The sequence below is a fragment of the Peromyscus leucopus genome, chromosome 1 (genome assembly GCF_004664715.2).
Source record: "Peromyscus leucopus breed LL Stock chromosome 1, UCI_PerLeu_2.1, whole genome shotgun sequence".
NCBI lineage: Eukaryota > Metazoa > Chordata > Mammalia > Rodentia > Cricetidae > Peromyscus > Peromyscus leucopus.
The window spans coordinates 73,131,838-73,156,025 of NC_051063.1; the positions used below are offsets into that span (position 1 = coordinate 73,131,838).

The following is a 24,188-nucleotide window of genomic DNA, read 5'->3' on the forward strand; positions in this document are numbered from 1 at the left end:
CCATGTTTACCCTGAGAGGCATTCTGAGAACATGAAAGCCATCCACGGAAATCAGCTGAGGACTCCTCTTCTTTCCATGGTGTGTGCACAGCTCTGTGGCAAGGATTGTCCTCTCTGGGTCAACTGATCCACACGCCATGCTCATCACCTCAGAGTGGAAATAAAGTACTTAGACGACACCCAACACTTCTGGTGACTGCACAGAGGCCTTGGTGGCCAACCCATATCCAAGTGGGAGGGGATTTTACTCCCTAAGGGAGTTCTATAATTTGAGGAAGAGTGGAATTTCTGAAGTTATTCAGATTTACCCTCTAACCCACTCACTGGCAGTTGAATTGACTTTAGGGGATAAGAACACTGAACGAGGGTCGGGAGACGCACCTGGTGGTGCAGGCCCAGCTGCTCCTTACTGATGGCTCCGTCCGAGCCTGGTAATTTATGTTTTACCGCAATCCTTTGAGGTGGGTGTCAGCACTGCCCTCACACCCACTTTGCATTGTGGGAAATCAAACTTTACAGAGACTCAGGCAAGTAGCCACTGCTGTGGTCAGAATATTTTCATTCTTCCAAAGCCATAGACTGAAGCCTTGATCCCATGGCATAATGAGATGACATCACTGGGGAATGATTAAATCATGAGGGTCTTACCCTCAAGCATGGGATTATTATCATTAGAAAAGAAGTCTGGGGGAGCTCTCATGTAACGAACCCTCAACCACACAGGTTTCCTCAGTACCTGTTCTTAGCTATTCGGGATGCTGATATGGGCAGGGAATGGAGAAAAAGAGAATTCTTTCTCTTGCACCCCAAGCTCAGGATTCTGACTTTTTTTTTCTTCCTAAATTCTAATTTTTTTTTTCAGCTAGGAAAAATATGTGTGATCTTATTTTACAGGTCTCACAGTCTACCTGACTTTTTTCTCCCCAAATGCCCTGTGTTTTGTCTTTCTCCTCCTGAGTCGCTCTGCCCTCCCAGCGCACAGTGAATGATGCACAGCAGAGGCCGAGTTCTCCACCACTCTCTAGTATGTCCTGCTTTCGGCAGCCGCCTCTCCAGTGAGGGCAACTGGGAATCTTCCTTTTGGATGTCTTTCTTGCTTTCCAGTGTTGCTGCATGTTTCTAAGCTGGATGTTGCATCTTGTTTTCTAAGGTTGCTCCTTTGCCTTTTCTTAAGATTTTGGGTGCCCTTCTACCCACATTTGAAGCTCCTGGCCTTATTTCATCTTTCCTCTGTTAAGAAAAAAAAAAAGAAGTTGGACTATTTTCCTAGGTTCACCTTCAGAGGACACCAGATGTCTTTAGGGACAAGCTGGTAGGGAAGGAATAGTGAGTGCTTCCACATCCTTTCTGGTCTTGAACCTAAACACTAGTCTGGGAAACAGGAGTGTACTTCTGCCAAACGTTCTCGCGCGCATGTGTGTGTGTGTGTGTGTGTGTGTGTGTGTGTGTGTGTGTGTGTGTGTGTATCTTATTCACACACCAGAACTCACCAGGATGGTACCCAGTTCCGAAGCTTTCCTTATGTCAGGAGTTTCCCCCATCCCCTGCCCTTTCCCACTAAGAAAGGGTCTCACCATGTAACTCTGGCTGGCCCAGAGCTCACTCACTAAATAGACCAGGCTGGTCTCAAACTCAGAGATGTACCTGCCTCTGCCTCCCAAGGTCTGGGAGTGAAGGAGTGTACTACCTTGCCCGGCAGAAGCCAATTCTTAAGTCAGGAAAGAGCAACCTATATGAAGATTCAGCAACAAAGGCATTTAAGAAATACAGCCTTTTAATTAATTAATCAATTAGAAGCTTCATCCACATCAACTAACATTTATGGTACTAGAATATTCTTGGTAGCATCACATGCTGCCAGAGAGAAGGTAATCATCAGCTTCACCCAGTTACAAATCCTGCAACCTACAACAGAGACCTACCTATATATAATGGTGTAACAGCGGCACACATGTTATGGGAGTAACCAACCACTTTTTGATTGGATTTAAGGGCACTCTATGAGATGAAACCCATTCCTTATACTGCTACTGTAGCCAAAATTAAATAGGTCAAGGGCCTATGGGAAAACTACTACTTTTATTCTACAAAAGGAACATTCCGACCTACCCATATAGATTAATGCCTGCAGGGCTCAGCCATCATCAGAAAAATTTCCTCTTGCAGTACATGAAAACTAACACAGAAACCCACAACTAGACAATGTAGAGAGAATGAAAGGCTTTGGAGCATTCATCTCTAAATAGGATGCCTTTATTAAATCCCTCCCCTCAGAGCTCAGGGATCTATGGGGAAGAGGATTCAGAAAGACTGTAAGAGCTAGAGGTGGTGGATGACACCAAATAAACAGCATCCCTCAGACACAGCAGGACTGACACACACATGAACTTACAGAGACTGTGGCAGCATGAATGAGACCCGCACGAGTTCAAACCAGAGGAAATCCCAGCACTGAGAAGGCACAGTGGTCCCACTCCCAACCAAGACAAAGTCCCACTCCTAACAAAGAAGCTGTTTGCAATGGATGCCTGATGAGAAAAGGAAAATCAGTCCCCCTCAATGGAGTGTCACTGTGTGTATCCACCACACCTCAGGGCAGGCCCCATGCCTCTGCCCAGGAGTGTTGGCTAGTGCAAAATGGACTCCATGTTTATTTGTGTGTGTGTGTGTGTGTGTGTGTGTGTGTGTGTGTGAACTTTTTGTTTTGTTTTGATGTTTTTTTTTGTATTATTAATTTTCTTTTTAGTCTGTCTGTTGATTTTTGTTGTTGTTTTTCTTTTTTTTTTCTTTCTTTTTGATAGATAAAGATCATGAAGTTGGGTGGATAGGGAGGTGGGGAGGATCTAGAGAAGTTGGATAAGGAAAATAATATGATCAAAATATATTGTATGAAAAAATATTTTTAGGGACTAGAGAGGTGGCTCAGTGGTTAAGAGCTCTTGCTACTTTTCTAGAGGACCCAGATTTGATTCCCAGAACCCATGTGGTGGCTCACAATCTTCTGTAATTCCAGTCCTAGGAGGAATCTGATGCCCTCTTCTGGCCTGTATGGGAACTGCATGCACATATCGTACAGACATACATTCAGGCAAACACTCATACACATAAAATAAATAAATACATAGAATCTCAAAAAGCATGCTATGATCTAATTATTTCACTACTAAGTATTTACAAGGAGAAATAGCATATGACCATACCAGACTCCTACTTGTGCCTAAACAGAATTAGGAAAACTTTAAATAAAGTTTTTTAAATGCTGCAACAAGGGCCTTTAAGAAATATAGCTTTTAAGTTAACTATTTAATTTTTTTTTTTTTTTTTTTTTTTGGTTTTTCGAGACAGGGTTTCTCTGTGTAGCTTTGCGCCTTTCCTGGAGCTCACTTGGTAGCCCAGGCTGGCCTCGAACTCACAGAGATCCGCCTGGCTCTGCCTCCCGAGTGCTGGGATTAAAGGCGTGCGCCACCAACGCCCGGCTTAAGTTAACTATTTAATTTTTAACAGATTTATTTTATGAGTGTTTTGCTTGCATGTATGTCTATGCACCATGTCCCTGGTGCCTGAGGGGGTCAGGAAATGGCATTGGATCCATTGGAACTGGAGTTACAGACAGTTTTAAGCAAAGGTCCTCTGCAAAAGCAATAAGTGCTTTTAGCCACTGAGCCATTGCTCCATCCCCTAATTAATAAGGTAGTAAATTAATTAACCTTTTAGAAAAGAAGAAAGTCTGTCTCCAAAACAGTAGGAGATGCATTGGTAATGCAAGAGCCACCAGCCATGACTTAAAAAAATAAGACAGAAGTTTTAGATGCCACACACACACACCATATACACAGAGTTGCAGCATGAATCCTAATTGATCTTAATAAAAACCCTGTGCCAGATATTGGGGTAAGTGCTGAAAGATCAGAGAGACAAAGGAACAAGCCATAGACACCTCTCACCTCACCAACTCCTCAGCAGAAAAAGAAGGAGTTCCTCTCTCCTCCTGCCTTATATTGCTTTTCTCCACTCAGCCATATCACTTCCTGTCTCAACCTCCCTAGTGGTGGGATTAAACGCATGTGCTACCACTGCCTGGCCTCTATGGCTAACTAGTGGCTGGCTCTGCCCTCCAATCTTCAGACGAGTTTTATTTGTTAGATCATACACAAACTGTCACTACACAGAGTCTTCCCCATTACCAGCTCCACCACCTATCAGACTGATGAGCCTCCATGGTCACATTAGTGTCAACACTTGGTGGTGAATGTCCTGTGGGCTTGGACAAGTGAATGAGTCATCATTACAGCATTTCACAAAACAGTTTATTCTGTGTCCCACCAGCTCATCTTTCTCTCCCTTAACTCCCGGAAACCACTAGTGTCTTCTCCACCTTTATAATTCTGCCTTTTCCAGAATGTCATTGAGATTAATTCCAATCCTATGCTGCCTTTCAATAGCTCCTTCCGGATGGTACTCTGCATTTATTTTGCTTTATTATGTCTTTTCACAGATTGGTGGTTCTTTTTTTTTTATTATAAGAATTTATTTTTTTCAGCTTGGAATATGAGTACAGATCCCCAGGCATTTGGGATGGGGTATGACAGCTGAAGGATGAGCATGAAGGAGAAGAGACATGGGGGCAAGCACAAACATCCCAATGACCGCATCAGGTCCCTACAGGGGAAGGAGAGTGGGTGGGTTCAACTGAGAGCTCACATCTAGAAGAACACCATGGTGAGGAGGCCTGAGATGTAAGCTGCCACCAATTTCTGTCCCAGGGACACATGTAATACTTGAGGCAGCTGGCTACCAAGTTTGTCCTGTGGTAGCTGTAATAGGAAGGCCTCAGAGACCTGATGGTTAGCCATTAGAACAGGAAGGAGCTGGCAGCTAGCTGCCAGAAACCGCTCCTGGAGATGTCTGGCTGGGATTGATCCTGTCCTCACCGGAGATCCTGAGTTGGCCTTGGAACATCACTGACATTCAAAGGGGTACTCTGGGGCCCAAAGAGCAGAGGTGATGTCTTTTTGTCTGACCACTCATCCCTCCTTCACCCCAGACAACTCAATGCGGAGTTGGTCCTGGACATCATAGTGGCTGGGGATGGGGACCACACGTCAAGTCACTGTGTCAATGCAAGACTGAGGTGTCAAATATCCTTCTTCATCACAAACTGTATATTTGGTTGGTGTACACAGGACTTGGAAGTGAAGCACAGTGCTTGTGGGTTGTAAAGGACCAGCAGCTACTGGGGACCACTCCCTTGGTACATCCTGAGTACTCGACCTGGGGAAAGTTTAGCACCATGACAACAGGTCCTGAGGAAGGAGGGGCATCCCACAGTCCACACAGGGTCTGGACTGTAGGACACCAGCGGGAAGAGGTCAGGAGGACAAGAGGGCCTTGGAATCTAGGGCTCATCATTTTCCTTCAGTGAACCTGTAGCCAGGCCAAGAGTGCCATCATCCGGAGACAATTTCTTTCAAGTGAAGAATGATTCTCCACTCTGGCTAGGTTATCGCTTATTTACCAATCGACTTGCTGACAGGTATCTTGGTTGTTTCCTCCAGATTTGGGCAATTATGAATAGAGCCGCTGCCAACATCCACTTGCAGGTGTTTGTGTGGCCAAACTCATGGTTTCAGCTCCATTGGGTAAATATTAGGAAGCGTATTGTAATGTGCTTGGTAACGGCATGTTTTATCTTCTAAGAAATGGCCAATCTGTCTTCCATTGTGGTTGAGCTGTTTCTCATTTCCACAGTGAAGAACAAAAGCTCCAGTGGCTTCCTGTCTGTGGCAGTTCCAGGCATGCAGAGCATTGGATTTTGGCCACTGTGGCAAGTATGTAGTGATGATTTGCATTCTGGAAAGTATGTAGTGATGATTTGTATTCTGACAGCATCCAATGTAGAGCAGGATTCCATATACTCGCTTGCCATCTGTAATATATATATATATATATATATATATATAATTTAAGAATGTGTGTGGTGTGTATGTGAGTGTGAGCACCCACATGTGTATGCAGATGTCTAGAGACAGGAAGAAAGCCTTAGAGCCTGTAGAGCTGGGGGTTGTGAGCTGCTCAATGGTGGATGCTGGGAACTGACCTCAGGTCCTCCACAAGCACATTCACTCTTAACCATTGAGCTATCTTTCCAAGCCCTGGGACTACTTTTTAATTTGGTTCTTATGGTAGTTTGAGTGTAATTGGCCCCCATAATTGATGGGTGATGTCATTCTCTGTGCTGTGAAAATGTGTTGCTCTGATTGGTTGATAAATAAAATGCTGATTGGCCAGTAGTGAGGCAGAAAGTATAGGCGGGATAAGCAGACAAGGAGAATTCTGGGAAGAGGAAGGCTGGGTCAGGAGTCGCCAGCCAGATACAGAGGAAGCAAGATGTGAAGGCAGAACTGAGAAAAGGTACCAGGCCACATGGCTAAACATAAATAAGAATTATGGGTTAATTTAAGTGTAAGAGCTAGTCAGTAATAACCCTGAGCAAATGGCCAAGCAGTTACAAGTAATATTAAGCCTCTGTGTGGTTATTTTATAAAAGGCTGCAGGACTCTGGGTGAGAGACTGCGGGCCAGGCAGGACACAGAAAAACTTCCAGCTACACATAATCTCATGGAGAGAGGCACTATTAGGAAGTGTGGCTTTGTTGGAGTGGGTATGACCTTTTTGGAGGAAATGTGTCACTGTGGGGGTGGGCTTTGAGGTTTTCTATGCTCAGGATACTTCCCAGTGTCTCAGTCAACTTCCTGTTTCCTGCAAGATGCAGGAGTCTCAGCTATTACTCCAGCACCATGTCTGCCTGCATGCTGACATGCTCCCTGCCATGATGATAATGAACTGAACCTCTGAACTGTAAGAGAGCCACTCCAATTAAATGTTTTCTTTATAAGAGTTGCCATGTCAGCAGCGGCCGACAGGGACATTCAGTCCCGGCTGCAGCCGGCAGAGACATTCAGGCCCAGTGGCGGCCCCCAGAGGCAGACAGACCCAGCAGCAGCTGACAGGGACATACAGGCCCGGCGGTGGACCGCAGAGGTAGACAGGCCCAGGGACGGAGACAAGCAGATGCATCTTGGAACAGGGACGCCCCTAACCCCAACATCTGGGGAAGAAGCTATCTCCGTGGGTCAGAACCAGAACAAATCTGAACACTCCATCTGAGGACAACCCAGGGCCCAGCTGCTGATCCTGTGAAACCCAACAACTTGGAGGTGTTGGTGAGACTACCCTGCTCAGTTGAAACCCATCTGGGAGAGGATTCAGATGCCTACAGTTTAAAGTCTGAAGAAACAAGATCAGCTGAGGAGTTGACGAATGAACAAAACGTGACCTGGGAACACAGAAGAAGGAGCTACCCAGACACCAAACCAGATCACCAGAATCATAAGTATATAATTCACCAATCGAAATCAGCTGCCCCTGAAGAAATAGCCCAATAGCACCAATTTAACCAAGAACCACTACTAAACCAAGACTAAAAATCAGAACAAGAGAGGCACTCTCAGACACAGACACCACCTGCACCTCACAGAGGAAGAGATGAGTAGACACCAGTGCAAAAATACAGGCAACAACATAAAGACCTATATGGCAACATCAGAACCTAGTGATTCTACACCTGCAAGACCTAAACATACCATGACAGAAGAAACAGAAGAAATCAACCCTAAAAATGACATTAAGAAGATGATAGAGGCCCTTAAAGAAGAAATAAAACATTCCCTCAATGAGGAAATAAAAACTTTCCTTAAAGAGGAATTGAAAAACTACCTTAAAGAGGAAATAAAAACTTTCCTTAAAGAGGAAATAAAAAACTCCCTTAAAGAGGAAATAAAATCTTCCCTTGAAGAGGAAATGAAAAACTCCATTAAAGAGGAAATAAAAAACTCCCTTAAAGAAATGGAAGAAAAAATGAACAAAAAATGGGAAGAAATCAAATCAAGCCAAGAAAAAGCAATTAAACAGATGAAAGAAACATTCCAAGATCTGAAAAATGAATTTGAGACAATAAAGAAAACACATGCTGAGGGAATGCTGGAAATAGAAATCCTGACAAAACGAACAGGAACTACAGAAACAAGCATAACCAACCGATTGCAAGAGATGGAACAGAGAATCTCTGACACTGAAGACACGATAGAGAAAATAGATTCGTCAGTCAAAGAAAACAATAAAGACAAAAAAGTCCTAACACAAAACGTCCAGGAAATTTGGGACACCATGAAAAGACCAAACCTAAGAATAATAGGGATAGAAGAAGGAGAAGAATACCAACTCAAAGGCACAGAAAATATATTCAACAAAATCATAGAAGAAAACTTTCCCAACCTAAAGAAAGAAATACCTATGAAGATACAAGAAGCTTACAGAACACCGAATAGGCTGGATCCAAAAAAAAAGTCCCCTCGCCACATAATAATCAAAACATTAAACACACAGAATAAAGAAAAAATATTAAGAGCTGCAAAGGAAAAGGACCAAGTAACATATAAAGGCAAACCCATCAGAATAACACCAGACTACTCAATAGAGACTATGAAAGCTAGAAGATCATGGACAAACCTCATGCAGACACTAAGAGACCACGGATGCCAACCCAGACTATTATACCCAGCAAAACTCTCAATCACCATAGGCGGAGTAAACAAAATATTCCAGGATAAAACCAGATTTAATCAATACCTGTCCACAAACCCAGCCCTACAGAAAGCACTAGAAGGGAAAATTCAACCCAAAGAAGCTAAACACATCCATGAAAAATCAAGCAATAGATAATCCTACACCAACATACACCACAGAAGGACAACACAACACAACCAAAAAAATAACAGGAATTAACAATCACTGGTCATTAATATCCATCAATATCAATGGTCTCAACTCACCTATAAAAAGACACAGGCTAACAGAATGGATAAAAAAACAGGACCCATCCATATGCTGCATACAAGAAACACACCTTAACTCCAAAGACAGACACTACCTCCGAGTAAAAGGCTGGGAAAAGGTTTTCCAAGCAAATGGACCTAAGAAACAAGCTGGTGTAGCTATCCTAATATCTAATAAAATAGACTTCAAACTAAAATCAATCAAAAGAGACCAGGATGGACATTACATATTCATCACGGGAAAAATCCACCAAGATGAAGTCTCGATTCTAAACATTTATGCTCCAAATACAAAAGCACCCACATTCATAAAAGAAACACTACTAAAGTTTAAAACGCACATCAAACCCCACACATTAGTAGTGGGAGATTTTAACACACCACTCTCACCAAAAGATAGATCTACAAGACTGAAACTTAACAAAGAAATAAAGGACCTAACAGATGTTATGACTCAAATGGACCTAATAGATATCTACAGAATATTCCATCCTAACACAAAAGAATATACCTTCTTCTCAGCACCCCATGGAACCTTCTCAAAAATTGACCACATGCTTGGACACAAAACAAATCTCAACAGATACAAAAAAATTGGAATAACCTCCTGTATCTTATCAGACCACCATGCCTTAAAGTTAGAACTCAAGCCGGGCGGTGGTGGCGCACGCCTTTAATCCCAGCACTCGGGAGGCAGAGGCAGGCGGATCTCTGTGAGTTCAAGGCCAGCCTGGGCTACCAAGTGAGTTCCAGGAAAGGCGCAAAGCTACACAGAGAAACCCTGTCTCGAAAAACCAAAAAAAAAAAAAAAAAAAAAGAAAGTTAGAACTCAATAACAACAAAAATTATAGAAAACCCACAAACTCATGGAAACTGAATAATGCCCACCTGAAAAATCAATGGGTCAAGGAAGAAATAAAGACGGAAATTAAAGAGTTCCTAGAACTCAATGAAAATGAAAGTACAACATACCCAAACTTATGGGACACTATGAAAGCAGTGCTAAGAGGAAAATTCATAGCTCTAAATGCACACATAAAGAAGATGGAGCAATCCCATACCAATGAATTAACAGCACAACTGAAAGCTCTAGAACAAAAAGAAACAAACTCACCCAGGAGAAATAGACGCCAGGAAATAATCAAATTGAGGGCTGAAATCAACGAAATAGAAAACAAGAGAACAATACAAAAAATCAATGAAACAAAGAGTTGGTTCTTTGAAAAAATCAACAAGATAGACAAACCACTAGCCAAATTAACCAAAAGGCAAAGAGAGAGCACCCAAATTCACAAAATCAGAAATGAAAAGGGAGACATAACAACAGACAATGAGGAAATCCAGAGAATCATCAGATCATACTTCAAAAACCTGTACTCCACAAAAATGGAAAACCAGGAAGAAATGGACAATTTTCTGGATAAATACCACATACAAAAATTAAATCAAGACCAGATAAACCATTTAAATAGACCAATAACCCCTAAAGAAATAGAAACAGTCATCAAAAGTCTCCCAACTAAAAAAAGCCCAGGACCAGATGGTTTCAGTGCAGAATTCTACCAGACTTTCAAAGAACTAATACCAATCCTCTTCAAAGTGTTCCACACAATAGAAACAGAAGGAACACTACCAAACTCTTTTTATGAGGCTACAATCACCCTGATACCCAAACCACACAAAGATGCAACAAAGAAAGAGAACTACAGACCAATCTCCCTCATGAACATTGATGCAAAAATACTCAACAAAATATTGGCAAACCGAATCCAAGAATACATCAAAACAATCATCCATCACGACCAAGTAGGATTCATCCCAGGGATGCAAGGATGGTTCAACATACGGAAATCAGTCAATGTAATACACCATATAAACAAACTGAAAGAAAAAAAACCACATGATCATCTCCCTAGATGCTGAAAAAGCCTTTGACAAAATCCAACACCCCTTCATGATAAAGGTCTTAGAAAGAATAGGAATACAAGGAACATTTCTAAACATAATAAAAGCAATTTATAGCAAGCCAACAGCAAACATCAAATTAAACGGAGAGAAACTCAAAGCGATACCACTAAATTCAGGAACAAGACAAGGCTGTCCACTCTCCCCATATTTATTCAATATAGTACTAGAAGTTCTAGCTAGAGCAATAAGACAACAAAAGGAGATCAAAGGGATACAAATTGGCAAGGAAGAAGTCAAACTTTCACTATTTGCAGATGATATGATAGTATACATAAGTGACCAGGGAACTTCTACAGCTGATAAACTCCTTCAGTAAAGTGGCAGGATACAAGATCAACTCAAAAAAATCAGTAGCCCTCCTATACACAAATGATAAAAGGGCTGAGAAAGAAGTCAGAGAAACATCACCCTTTACAATAGCCACAAATAATATAAAATACCTTGGGATAACACTAACTAAACAAGTGAAAGACCTTTTTGATAAGAACTTTAAATCTCTAAAGAAAGAAATTGAAGAAGATATCAGAAAATGGAAGGACCTCCCATGCTCATGGATAGGTAGGATTAACATAGTAAAAATGGCAATCTTACCAAAAGCAATCTACAGATTCAATGCAATCCCCATCAAAATCCCAACACAATTCTTCACAGACTTGGAAAGAAAAATACTCAACTTTATATGGAAAAACAAAAGACCCAGGATAGCTAAAAGAATCCTATACGATAAAGCAACCCTTGGAGGCATCACCATCCCGGACCGCAAACTCTACTATAGAGCTATAGTAATAAAAACAGCTTGGTACTGGTATAAAAACCGACATACGGACCAATGGAATCGAATTGAAGACCCTGACATTAATCCATGCACATATGAACACCTGGTTTTTGACAAAGGAGCCAAAACTATACAATGGAACAAAGAAAGTATCTTCAACAAATGGTGCTGGCATCACTGGATGTCAATATGTAAAAGACTACAAATAGATCCATATCTGTCACCATGCACAAAACTCAAGTCCAAGTGGATCAAAGACCTAAACATAAATCCAGTTACACTAAACTTAATAGAAAAGAAAATAGGAAGCACTCTTGAACGCATTGGCACCGGAGACCATTTCCTAAATAAAACACCGACAGCACAGACCCTGAGCACAACCATTAATAAATGGGACCTCTCAAAACTGAGAAGCTTTTGCAGGGCAAAAGACACAGTCAATAAGACAAAAAGACAGCCAACAGATTGGGAAAAGATCTTCACCAGCCCCACATCTGACAGAGGATTGATCTCCACAATATATAAAGAACTCAAGAAACTAGACATCAAAGCACTGAACAGTCCAATTAAAAAATGGGCTAAAGAGCTAAACAGAGAATTCACAAAACAAGAACTACAAATGGCTGAAAGACATTTAAAGAAATGCTCAACATCCTTAATCATCAGAGAAATGCAAATCAAAACGACTCTGAGATACCACCTTACACCTGTTAGAATGGCTAAGATCAAAAACACCAATGACAACTAATGTTGGAGAGGATGTGGAGCAAAGGGAACACTCCTCCACTGTTGGTGGGAATGTAAACTTGTACAACCACTGTGGAAATCAGTATGGCGGTTTCTCAGAAAATTAGGAATCGAACTACCTCAAGACCCAGCCATCCCACTCTTGGGCATATACCCAAAGAATGCTGATTCATACCATAAAGATACATGCTCAGCTATGTTCATAGCAGCACTATTTGTAATAGCCAGAACCTGGAAACAACCTAGATGCCCATCAACGGAAGAATGGATGGAAAAAATGTGGTACATATACACAATGGAGTACTACTCAGCAGAGAAAAACAATGAAAGCATGAAATTTGCAGGCAAATGGATGGAACTAGAAAAAATCATCCTGAGTGAGGTAACCCAAACCCAGAAAGACAGTTATGGTATGTACTCACTCATTGGTGGATTCTAGATATAAAATGAACAATCAGACCACAACCCATAGAACCATAGAGGCTATATATACAGCATGGAGGTCCCTAGGACGACTGTGGCATATAATAAATTTCAGTTTTACTCAATTATTGAAAAAAAATAGCCAAATGAATGGAAACACATGAACTATGAACCAAAGGCTGAGGGGCTCCCAGCTGGATCAGGCCCTCTGAATAGGTGAGACAGTTGATTGGCTTGATCAGTTTGGGAGGCATCTAGGCAGTGGGACCAAGTCCTGTGCTCATTCCATGAGTTGGCTGTCTGAAACCTGGAACTTATGCAGGGACACTTGGCTTAGTCTGGGAGGAAGGGACTGGACCTCCCTGGACTGAGTCTACCAATTTGATCACAGTCCTCAGGGGAGGACTTGTCCTGGAGGAGGTGGGAATGGAGGGTGGGCTGGGGGTAAGGGGAGGGCATGGGAGGGGGGAGAATAGGGGAACCCATGGCTGATATGTAGAACTGAATGAAATTGTAAAATAAAAAATATATATAAAAAAAAAAAAAAAAAGAGTTGCCATGGTCAATGGTGTCTCTTCACAGCAATAAAAACCCTAAGACAGAAGTTGGTGCCAGGGACTGGGATATTGCTGTGATGGGCCTGAACTCGTTTTTGTTTGGAGTAATGTGGACTTGGGGAGTTTGGGTTAGGAAAGCAGTGGAATGGTTCAAGTACTGCTTAATGAGCCATATGAGTAGGAGCATGGAAGACAATGGTGCTAAGAATGATTTGAACTGTGAGCATCAGAGGAGAAAAATCTTAGTATGTGGCCTGGAGACTGGCCTTGTGATACGTTGGTGAAGGAAGTGGCTGCCTTTTGCCCTTGTCCTAGTCTGCCTGAGACAAACTAAAGTGAAGATTTTTGCATTAGTTCTGTTGGCAGAAGAAATCTTAAAACAGCCTAGGATAGAATCTATTGTGTGGTTACTAGTGTTAACTCTGATGAAGATTTATCATGAAAAAAAAAGAAAGCTGAGCAAGGAACAATATTTGAGGTGAAAAAGAGCACCAGAATGGTGGAATGGAGCTAAATTCTGTATTCAAGGACATAAACAGATTAAGAAATGGAATAAAAGGAGTGGTGATCTCAGGTCCAGTTCCCATCCAGCTAAGTTTCCAACTTATGGAAAGGAACTAAAGAAAAGCTTAGAGCCAGGTGCGGTGGTACACACCTTTTTTCTTTTTCTTTCTTTCTTTTTTTTTTTTGTTTTTTGTTTTTTGTTTTTTGTTTTTACTTTTTTGAGACAGGGTTTCTCCATGTTGTTTTGGTGCCTGTCCTAGATCTAGCTCTGTAGACCAGGTTGGCCTCAAACTCACAGAGATCTGCCTGGCTCTACTTCCTGAGTGATGGGACAAAAGATATGGCCTTGTTAGAGGAAGTGTGTCAGTGTAGGGTTGGATTTTGAGGTTTCCTATGTGTTCAGCATCTCAGTCAACTTCCTGTTGCCTGCAAGATGTAGGACTCTCAGCTACTACTTTGGTACTGCATCTGCCTGCATGCTACCATGCTCATAATGAACTGAACCTCTGAAACTGTAAGTGAGCCACTCCAATTAAATATTTTACTTTATAAAAGTTGCTGTGGTCATGGTGTTGTTGCAACAATAAAAACCCAAACTATGACAGTTCTTCTATTGTTGAGTAGTACTTTGTCTATTATGGATGAAGATTCTGGGAAAACATCTCTTAGTTTGTGGTTTGCCTGTTTATTCTCTCAATTATGTTTTCTGCAGAGCAGAGAGTTCATTTCGGTGATGTCCAGCTTATCAAGTCTTTCACAGGTCATGTGCTACTCAGCTTTCTATCACTATGACAATGCTTGAGATGGTCAATGTTTAGAGACAGTTCATTTGGCTGTGTGTTTCAGTGGTTTCAGCCCACTTCTATTTACTCTGCTGCTTTGGGTTTGGGGAGAGGCAACACATCATAATGGAGGTGGATGGCCGAGGAAGCTGTTCATCTGATTCCTCATGGTGAGCCAGGAGACAGGAAGAAAGAGAAAGGAACTGGACTTCTCCTTTAAGGGGATACCCCTAATAACCCAAAGACCTTCTATTAGGATCTACCTTCATGTTTCTACAAACTCCTAAGAGCACCATGTGGGAATAAGAATTTAACACATGGACTTCAGGGGACATTGAAGATCTAAAGTACAGCAGGTCATGTCTTACACATGTCACATTCTGTAGGTCAGTGAAATGGCTTACTGGGTAAAGGTGCTTGACTTCAAGCTCAACAGCCTGGGTTCAAGCTCTGGGACCCACATGGTTGAGGGAGAGCACTCACTCTTGAAAGTTGTCCTTTGACATTCACATGCATTCCATGGCATGTGTGTGCCTCTGTGTACATCACACATACTTAAATAAATAATAAATAAATGAAAAAAGTCATTGGCAAATCCAAGATCACCTAGATTTTTTCCTAGATATTTCAATTTTGTATTTTATTTTTAGTTGTATTATTTAAGTTTTGTGATAGGTATAATCTATTTTTTTTTTTTTTTTTTTTAGAGACAGGGTTTCTCTGTATAACAGTCCTGGCTGTCCTGGAACTCACTCTGTAGACCATGCTGGCCTCAAAGTCAGAAATCTGCCTGCCTCTGCCTCCCAAGTGCTGAGATTAAAGGCATATGCCACCATCACCTGGCATATCTTTTTTTTTTAATGCATGTAAGTGTTTGATTGTTCTAGTTCAGTTGATAAGGCTATCCTTGACCTATTTTATTGACTTTTCTCCTTTGTTATTGATCAGTTTGCTACACTTATTTGGGTCTATTTCTGGGCTCTGAATTGTGTTCTACATACCTGTTCCTTGACTAATATTGTACTATCCTGATCAATGTAACTTTATAGTTGAGTCCTGAGGTTGGGCAATGTCAACTCTTCAGTGTTAGTCTGTCCCTTCAATACTGCTTTGCTTAGTCTAACTATTTTACCTCTCCCACATAAACTGTAGAATTCACTTGTTAATATCTACAAAATAGCTTTCTGGGGAATTGGAAATGGATTGTATTAAATCCATAGTTACAGTAATTTGGTAAGAACTAATATCTTGATAAGACAGAGTTTTTATGAACGTACAATGTATCTCTGTTTAATTTGCTTCTCTTGTGTATCAGTGTTTTATAATTTTTCTCAACTAGATCTAGTGCATACGTTGTTAGACTTACACCTATTTCATTTTGAGGGGTATTAGTGTAATAGCATTTTTATTTTTTTTTAACTTCAAATCCTACTTGTTCCTTGGTGGTATATAAGATACTGGCCTTATGATACATTAACTGTGTTTTCTGCCACCTTACTAGCTTCACATATCTTCCTGAGATTTTGTTATTGATTCCTTTAATCTACATAGATCGTGTTGTGTGAATTTTCCTGGGGAGACATGGACAGATGTCTATTTGCCCCAGAACACCAGCAACAGATAAAGGACAAGAGTCTACTACTAAAGCCGAGCTTGATGAATCAGTGGGTCTCTTGGGACTACTTAACGGAACATGAATGAATGTATCACCACAAACTCTACCCCCAACACAGGCAGTGACTCTCAGAAGCTGCATCTCTAGAGTTCCCTGAACAAATAGCTCCAACAAAGAGACCTTATCTCCCCTTAATTGTTTACTGCTTATATAAGCTTTGGAGGGGGTCCTTGTGAATCTCAAGACTTTCTGATCCTCCTGAATCTTAGACTACTTCCTTCCAAGGAGGAAATGTTTCAATTAGGAAGAAATAGCAACACAATAATATCATCTGTGAACAAAGAGATTTGTTCCTTCATTTCCAGTCAGTATACCTTTCCTTTTTCTTATCTTACTGCATTAGCTAGGATTTCTAGTACAAGGTATAACAGAGCATTTAAAAAGTTATTTTAAGTGTATGGATGTTTTACCTGCATATATGTTTGTGCATCATGTGCACGCTTGGTGCCAGCTGAAGAGGGAAGAGGGTGTCAGATCCTCTGAAACTAGAGTTACAGATGGTTGTGAGTCACCATGTGGGGCCTGGGAATTGAGATCCCCAAACAAAACAAAACAAAACACAGCTAGTGCTCTTAACCAAGTCATCTCTCTAGGCCCAATTATTTTTTTTTGAGATTGTAATTTAATTAAACATTTCTCCCTTCCATTTCCTTCCTCCAAACCCTCCCATACACCCCTCCTCAGTCTTCTTTAATGCATGGCCTCCTTTAAAAAATTTTATTGAATGCATATATGTATGCTTATATACATATATATTCTTAAATATAACCTGTTCAAAGTCCATATGATGCTGTGTTTTCAGGGATGACTGATACTGGACAACTAATTGATGTGCTCTTTCCAAGTGGAAGTCACCTCTCCCATTCCCAGCTGTCCTCTGTTGCCTATAGTTTTGTGTAGGGTTGAGGCCTTATGGGGTATTCTCTGTCCAGCTTAGCCTCTTCTCTGGGGTCATCCTTTTTTTCTTACATTTGGGCTGTTACGTTGATGAGTCCTTATGGGTGTAGCTCTTACAATCTTTCCCCTCTTTCTTCTGCAATACTCCCTGAGTCTTAGGAGGAGACATGGTTTGTAGATATATCCACTGGGACTGTGCGCCACAACTCTGCATTTTGATCAGTTGTGGTTTTCTGGAGGTGTCTCTGTCTGTTGCAAAGTTTTTTTGATGAGGAGTGAAGACTACACTTACCTGTAGGTATAAGGGCAAATGTTTATAGATTGTTAGGGATAATGGTGGTTTAATAAATTAGTGATCACAGATTATCCTCCAATAATCATGACTTACTAGCACTGAGTAGTTAAATGGGCTTCCAGTACCAGGAATGGTCTCCCTCTTATTGACTAGGTCTTAGTCCAATTAGAGAGCTGCTGGTTACCTCCAAGGCATTTCTGCCACTACTGCACCCTTAGGGTTATCACACCATGCTGGTTGTTGATGTGGTTCACAGGTGTCATTGACTTTGGAAACTTGCATGATGCCTTCTTGTCCCCTGAAAGCTAGTCCTCAGGGGAGGGAGCGCTGAGATCAGTTCCAGCTTAGGGATCTCTGGGCCCTGTTTCTAAAGTGCGTGGTGTCTTCAGCAATAGGAACTTACCTTCCACCTCTGGAGTGTAACTGAGGGCTATGGCATTGGGCTGCATATTTTGGGAGGCTCTTGGACAGCCCTGATCAACAATTCAAAGGAGGGCTTCTCATGTCTGATATTGGGGTATGTGTTAGGAGGTCTTTGACTCTTGGAGGGAGCACCATCAGCCCAGATGAGAAATGTTTATTAAGATTCTATGTATACATGGAGTTATGTGTAATATATTTTTTGTAGCTATTAACACTATGATTCCGTGTGGTTTTTTAGATGTTTTTGTGACTTGACCCACCTCCCTCCTTCATTTACATCTTCACCCTCCCTAAAGAATCCTTTCTTTTCCCATTTGCCCTTCAGATCACTTGTATTCTGCTAGTCTCTTTGCCCTCCTCCACCTTCTTCATTTACCTTCCCCCCACAAGGAGCCCTCCCTTTTTTATTTCCTTGCTCAGATCACTTGTTCCCTGCCATTCACCTCTCTGTTGCTCCCCAAACCCCTATCCTGACAATGGTCCCATTTAACTTTTCTGATTTCTGTAGTTGCTACAGACTGTGCATTCACATCTGAAGATTTGGAGCTAGGAGCCTCCAGTAAGACAGAAGATATGATGTTTGTCTTTCTGGGTTACCTCTCTAGCTCCACTTCCAAAAAAATAATGGAAAGGCAGACTGTTAACTTGTTAGTCCCAAGAATTTGGCACTCAGTCTGAGATCTTTTCAGAACAAATCTTACACATTTTTCCAAGTTTAACTCAAATGTTCTCTATGTGATTATTACCCTCAGACCTGTGGAAGAGAGTTCAGGTCTTCAGCTGCCTCGGGCCTGCATTCCATAAACAAACACATACCAATTATATTTACTGGGATTCACTGCTTCATGCCAGCACCCCATGACCTGGAGCCTAAATACCATTCTCCCAACTAACACCTTTCAAGTCGCTAGAGCTCCCCCATCTGCCTTGTCCCCAAAGAGTGACAAAAAAGGAGGCTGTATTCAAACGGAGAAAACATCAGGAAAAGTCAGCATCAGAGAAAGAGGCTACTCCAGAGGTGAGGAAGGTTTTCTTAGCTAGAAGACAAATTACAAACCCGCGAAGCTCTTCCTCTCAGACGTCAAGAGTGTAACAGATTCCTGTGTAATCGGTGATTATTCCCCATGGCACTGAGCTGATCTTTCTTGGCTTCTCTTTGTGTTTTGATGGGCAGCTCCAGAGGCTTGCAGGAATTGGCTTGGCTTTGGAGCAGTTTCATATCAGGGCTGAGCAATAGCTTCAAGTATTAATAGTTTGTTACCACTCTCTCTTGAACTTGGGTTGCTATAGAGGCCTAGTGGTAACACTCACAGAATATGACATGAAGTCTCTACATTCATTTATGGACACTGAATGCCAAGTCTGTGAATGGTTTCCTCTCTCTCTGTCTCTCTCTCTCTCTTTCATAAAAAGACAATATTTAAACTTTCAAAAGTGACATTTAAAGAATTATGTTTGTGTGAATAATTTATAACTTTAAATGCTTTAGAAGAGAAATAACACTTCATTATTTAAAATTTGTATGTGTATCTGTGCTTGAGTGTATATACAGTGCACCATATGTATGCAGGTACCTGAAGAGATCAGAAGAGGACATGGGATTTTCTGGAACTGGTGTTACAGGGGGTTGTTAAGCCTTTCCAATGCACATGTTAGAAACCAGACCCTGGTCCTCTGCTAGGGCAGCAGATACTCTTAACCGCTGAGCCTCCAGCTCTAGCCCCCAACTACATTTTAAATTACATCTAAAAATAATTCCTGGACCATGGGTATATGAAATAATTATATTACAAATAAAAAATGTAGCAGTAGAACTCTGAATACAAAAGCTAGAAAGAATAAGCCCATGGATGGGACTTAGGGACATTTGCTAGCTCTAGGCCAGAGTGCAAACCCTCAGAGAATAAGTGCAGAGAGAGTGGAGGCCTCCGGCGTCCTCTGCTGAAATGACCAGGTGACCCTAACTGAGTTCCTAAGATGGTACGGGAACTGGACACCAACAATTTTTAGAAGTCAAGTGAATAGGACAATGACTGAGGAGTAAGAGGTGGATCTCAAGAGAAATTACATAAAAGCCGCAAACCAAGGAACCAATTAATCCCAACACAAGTGCACTGCCTGCTCCCGCTGAACCCTGCTGGACATGAACAAGGAAGCGTGAGGGCTGCCTTTCAAGAGCCATTCGGAATGCCAGCAGGATGTTCTGCCCTTTGCCTAGAACGTGCAACACTTTCCTGGAAGGGAGCTGCAGGATGCTGCAGGGTCTCCTTCACACTTCTTCATTCCCTATACTACTAGCCAAAGATGCAGGGGCCAGCTTGTTCTGAAATGTTTGTTCTTCTGGAGATTGTCCTGACTGCTGACGCCCAGTAGACATTTCATACTAAAAAGAAAAGAAAGGGGAAGAAAGATCAGCTGGAACAAGGGAAACATCGTTAACTCAGGATCAACTGTTAGGAAGAGTGCTGGCCCAGACGGCACCGTGTCCACACTAAAGGGACTTCTGAGAAGCACACAGATGCTGACAAGCTAAGTCCTTTTAACACAATGTTCAAAACATAAAATCCATGTTTTTTTTTTTAACCCCACCCCCCCACCCCCCCCGCTTCTTTCTTCTTTTTCTCCAGGTTTTCTATATGAACTCAGACTGCCTTGGAACTTGCTTTGTAGTCCAGGCTGGCCCAAAACCTATAATCCTTCCTACTCTGCTTTCCCAGCAAGATTTCAGGCATGCACCAATAATGCATCTGGCTACATCTGGCAACCTTTCATATTAATACATTTCAACCTGAGCAATTCCCAGGACTTCCTGCCCACTGGGCAAGTGAAGGTATTATAAAACACATTAGAAAATGAGCATTATCCATCAATAAGCATATTTTTAGCTTTTGTGCACTCAGGGAAAGCCACTGGCTGGGAAAGATGGAGTACCGCTCTATAAAGGGTATATATATATATATATATATATATATATATATATATATATATATATATATAGGGATGAGGAGCTACTGGGGATAAGGTAACCCTGGTCCACATCCAGGCCTGCAAATATATATATATATATATATATATGTATATATATATATATATATATTGCACTAAGGCTGACCACTAGGCTGGATGGACCGTCTGACTCCTAGCCCTCCAAGAGTGCAAAACCTTACCATCTGCTGTCACTTTGTTGTTAGTTTGCATCTCCAAACTAACATAGGGAAAAGGTCTCTAAGGGAAATGGCTGGATTTTAAAACCTGAAGCTTCAGTGACATCTTAGCAGCAGCTCCCCCATAGGCTCTCCTGATAAGGGGCATGCCTGGTGAAGCAATCCCCATGGAGCCTCCCATTTGGGAGTGGGAGTGTGGGAGTGTATGATCCCTGACTGGTTGCCATAGGTGGCCCTTGGGGCAGAAATGGGGCATCTATGATGAACCCTGAGAAGAGGTAGAGAAGGTGCTGCCTATTTCCCCTTTCTCTTCCTTAGACAGGCAGTGTTTCAGGGAGCCCTGGGTTTACTGAGCGAGTCTAACTGGACGGCATTGGGAGAGAAACTGAAAAGGGTCTTTGGGATGAGAATTGTTTTGAGAAGTCTTCTCAAGTTTGAGTGTGGTAAAGTTCCCAGGGAGGCTTCTAAACAGACAGATTCCCAGGCTCTAGGCCCAACCAGAGAACTTATGGCTCTAGAGATGAGCCTTTTAAAAGAATCATTCTTGGTCCATCCACTCTTACAAAAGGCTTCACGTGACTCTACACTGTAATGCTGATAGACTAGCAGGTCTCCCACCGCAATCCTTCCTTCTGTACTTGAACTCAAATTTCCTCCTGGAGGGCCTCCTGCAGGGTAATTAGGAGAGACTGGGAGTGCCATTCCACAGGGGCGCTTCTAAGACACTTGTCGTTGCTCTAAAGCACAGTGCAGGCTGTTATAGAGAAAAATTCGGCACAAGGACAGCATCAGGAAAAAAGTGGTCATTTAAGGGAGGAGAAGCCAGTCAAGAGGAGGAGGTCTCAGGCACCGAGCAAGGCTCCAGGGAAAGCTGCCTGAAACCACAGTAGTTGGGATAGATAGAACAGACCACCAATCGAGGGTAAAAGGAGGACTTGGAATTTAAATCCACCTATAAAAGCGAAAGCAGACAAGGATTAAGGAACAAAGGAACAAGCTATAAGGATGAGGAGCTACTGGGGATAAGGTAACCCTGGTCCACATCTAGGCCTGCAAAGTGGTGACTTCCAGAAATTTAGTGAGTTAGCTTTGTGAAACAGGGTTGAGAAAAGATTGGATTCAAATTCACAATACTGTCTCAGACTCCTGAGTGCTAGGATTATGGTCATGTGCCACCACACCAAGCTGGGAAATTCCGTTTTTAAGGATGGGAAGATAAGAACGTATTTGTAGAGTAGAGGCGGGAGCCAGTAGGATTACAAATAAAACCAAGAGTGAATACAGCCCAGCCTCCAAGGGGAGTGGTTTTTTATTTTGGTATTCTACCCAGACAGTCTGACATAGAGGTAGTCATTCGATAAAAGAGCTGGACAAAACGTGAATATTTTAGGCTTTATAGCAAGAGGACATGCAATGTTGGATAGTGTATATATTTACATACTGTTTAAAACAGAAACCCATTTTTATTTGTGGATATGTCATGCATTTTAATATCCATTTATAACACAGAAACCTATTAATTTACAGGTTGTGGTGAAACAGGCAGTGTGAACAGGAGGTGCACTGGATTGGGCCCAAGTCACATCTCACTCACTCAATTTAAACCAGGCACCTGGGTTCTTGGGCTAGAGACTTTTGGGGGATTTTCTTTTCCTCTGTCCCTTCCCTTTGCTCTTGTATGTAGCTTTGGCTGGCCTCAGACTCATGGCAATCCTCCTGCTTCAGCCTTTCTAGAGCTGGTATTACGTATCCGCACCCCAGCTCCCAGCTTTGACCTGTTGATTTCTAAGTCATGCTCATGATTGCAGCTTTGTGGATTATTCTCATTTATTTCTATCTGTTTTGCTCTGCGTAGTTCCCAGTTATGTTTTTAGGGGTAATGAAGTCCATGGCTGTTGGATCTTCTTGACAAATTCTTCCTTTTTATGAGATACTATTTAAAATTAGCTTTGTCTTGAATTCAATTTTGTTAGATACTAAGTTATTTTTATTTTTTTGTTTTTATAGCATTTGCAGTCTTTTTCCATATATTCCAACTTTCTTTTCTTGTTTTAGGTATTTCTAGCTTCACATAGCTAGGATTTAAATTTTTCTTTGACTTTATTTGAATATCACTAAAATATTTATTTATTATCATGTGTGTGAGTTTTGCTTGTGGATATGTAAGTGTCTGATGCCTGTGGAAGGTGCATGTGAGGGTATTGGATCCCTGGAACTCGTGTTACAAACGACTGTGAGTTGACACAGAGTTTGGGAACCGAACCTGGATCCTCTGCAAGAGCAATAAATGCTCTTAACTGCTAACCCATCTGTCTGGCCTCCTCATCTGGACACCTCTTTTATTTTTCCCAAGACACGGTTTCTCAGTGTAGCTCTGGCTGTTCTGGAACTCACTCTGTAGCCCAGGCTGGCCTGGAACTCACAGAGATCCACCTGCCTCTGCCTCCTTGAGTGCTGGGATTAAAGGCGTGCCTGATTTTGTTTTTAAGGAAGTTGTAATAGTAGGATGTTAGTGTGAGCTATCTGAACAGATAACTGCAATTCAAACAGCCTGTAATTAGCACTTGGATTTCCATCATGCCCTCTGAGCTTAGCCTAGGATAGCTCTTGGTGACTGCCTCCTTAAAAAGGTCTTCCAATTCAAAGGTCAAACACGGCAGACAGTCTATTTGTGCCAAACCCAGGAGTAACACTTTGGCGTTCCCTCGAGTCCTTTTCAACCTTTGCTGTCCTAACTGCTGTCATTCCTGTCGTCCTGTTTACCTACACCTTTACTGGAGCTCAAACCCATGTCTCACATATGCTAAGCAGGTGCTTCTGCCCCACACGCCCCGAACCCACACTCCCAACCCCACTTGCTTACCTAACTTTGCAGGCTTTGTTCTTAGCTTGAAAAAAATTTGAGCCTCTTTTCCAAAGAATGATTAGGTAAGAAAGAACCAATTAGTAATGGCATTTGATTAGGAAGCCTCTGAAGATGACTCCAAGGGATGAAAGTCGGAGAGCCTTCAGCAGCCAGGTTCCCCCCAAATCCTGCCTCGGTCATGAACCAATGCACCCTATTTAAACTCCCTATGCTACAGT

At 41.9% G+C, this 24,188-nt stretch overlaps 1 pseudogene; it reads right to left on the bottom strand.

Moving 5' to 3' along the window:
- Positions 1–4,585: 4,585 nt before the first annotated feature.
- Positions 4,586–17,966, bottom strand: LOC114695380 (annotated as a pseudogene).
- Positions 17,967–24,188: the final 6,222 nt, after the last annotated feature.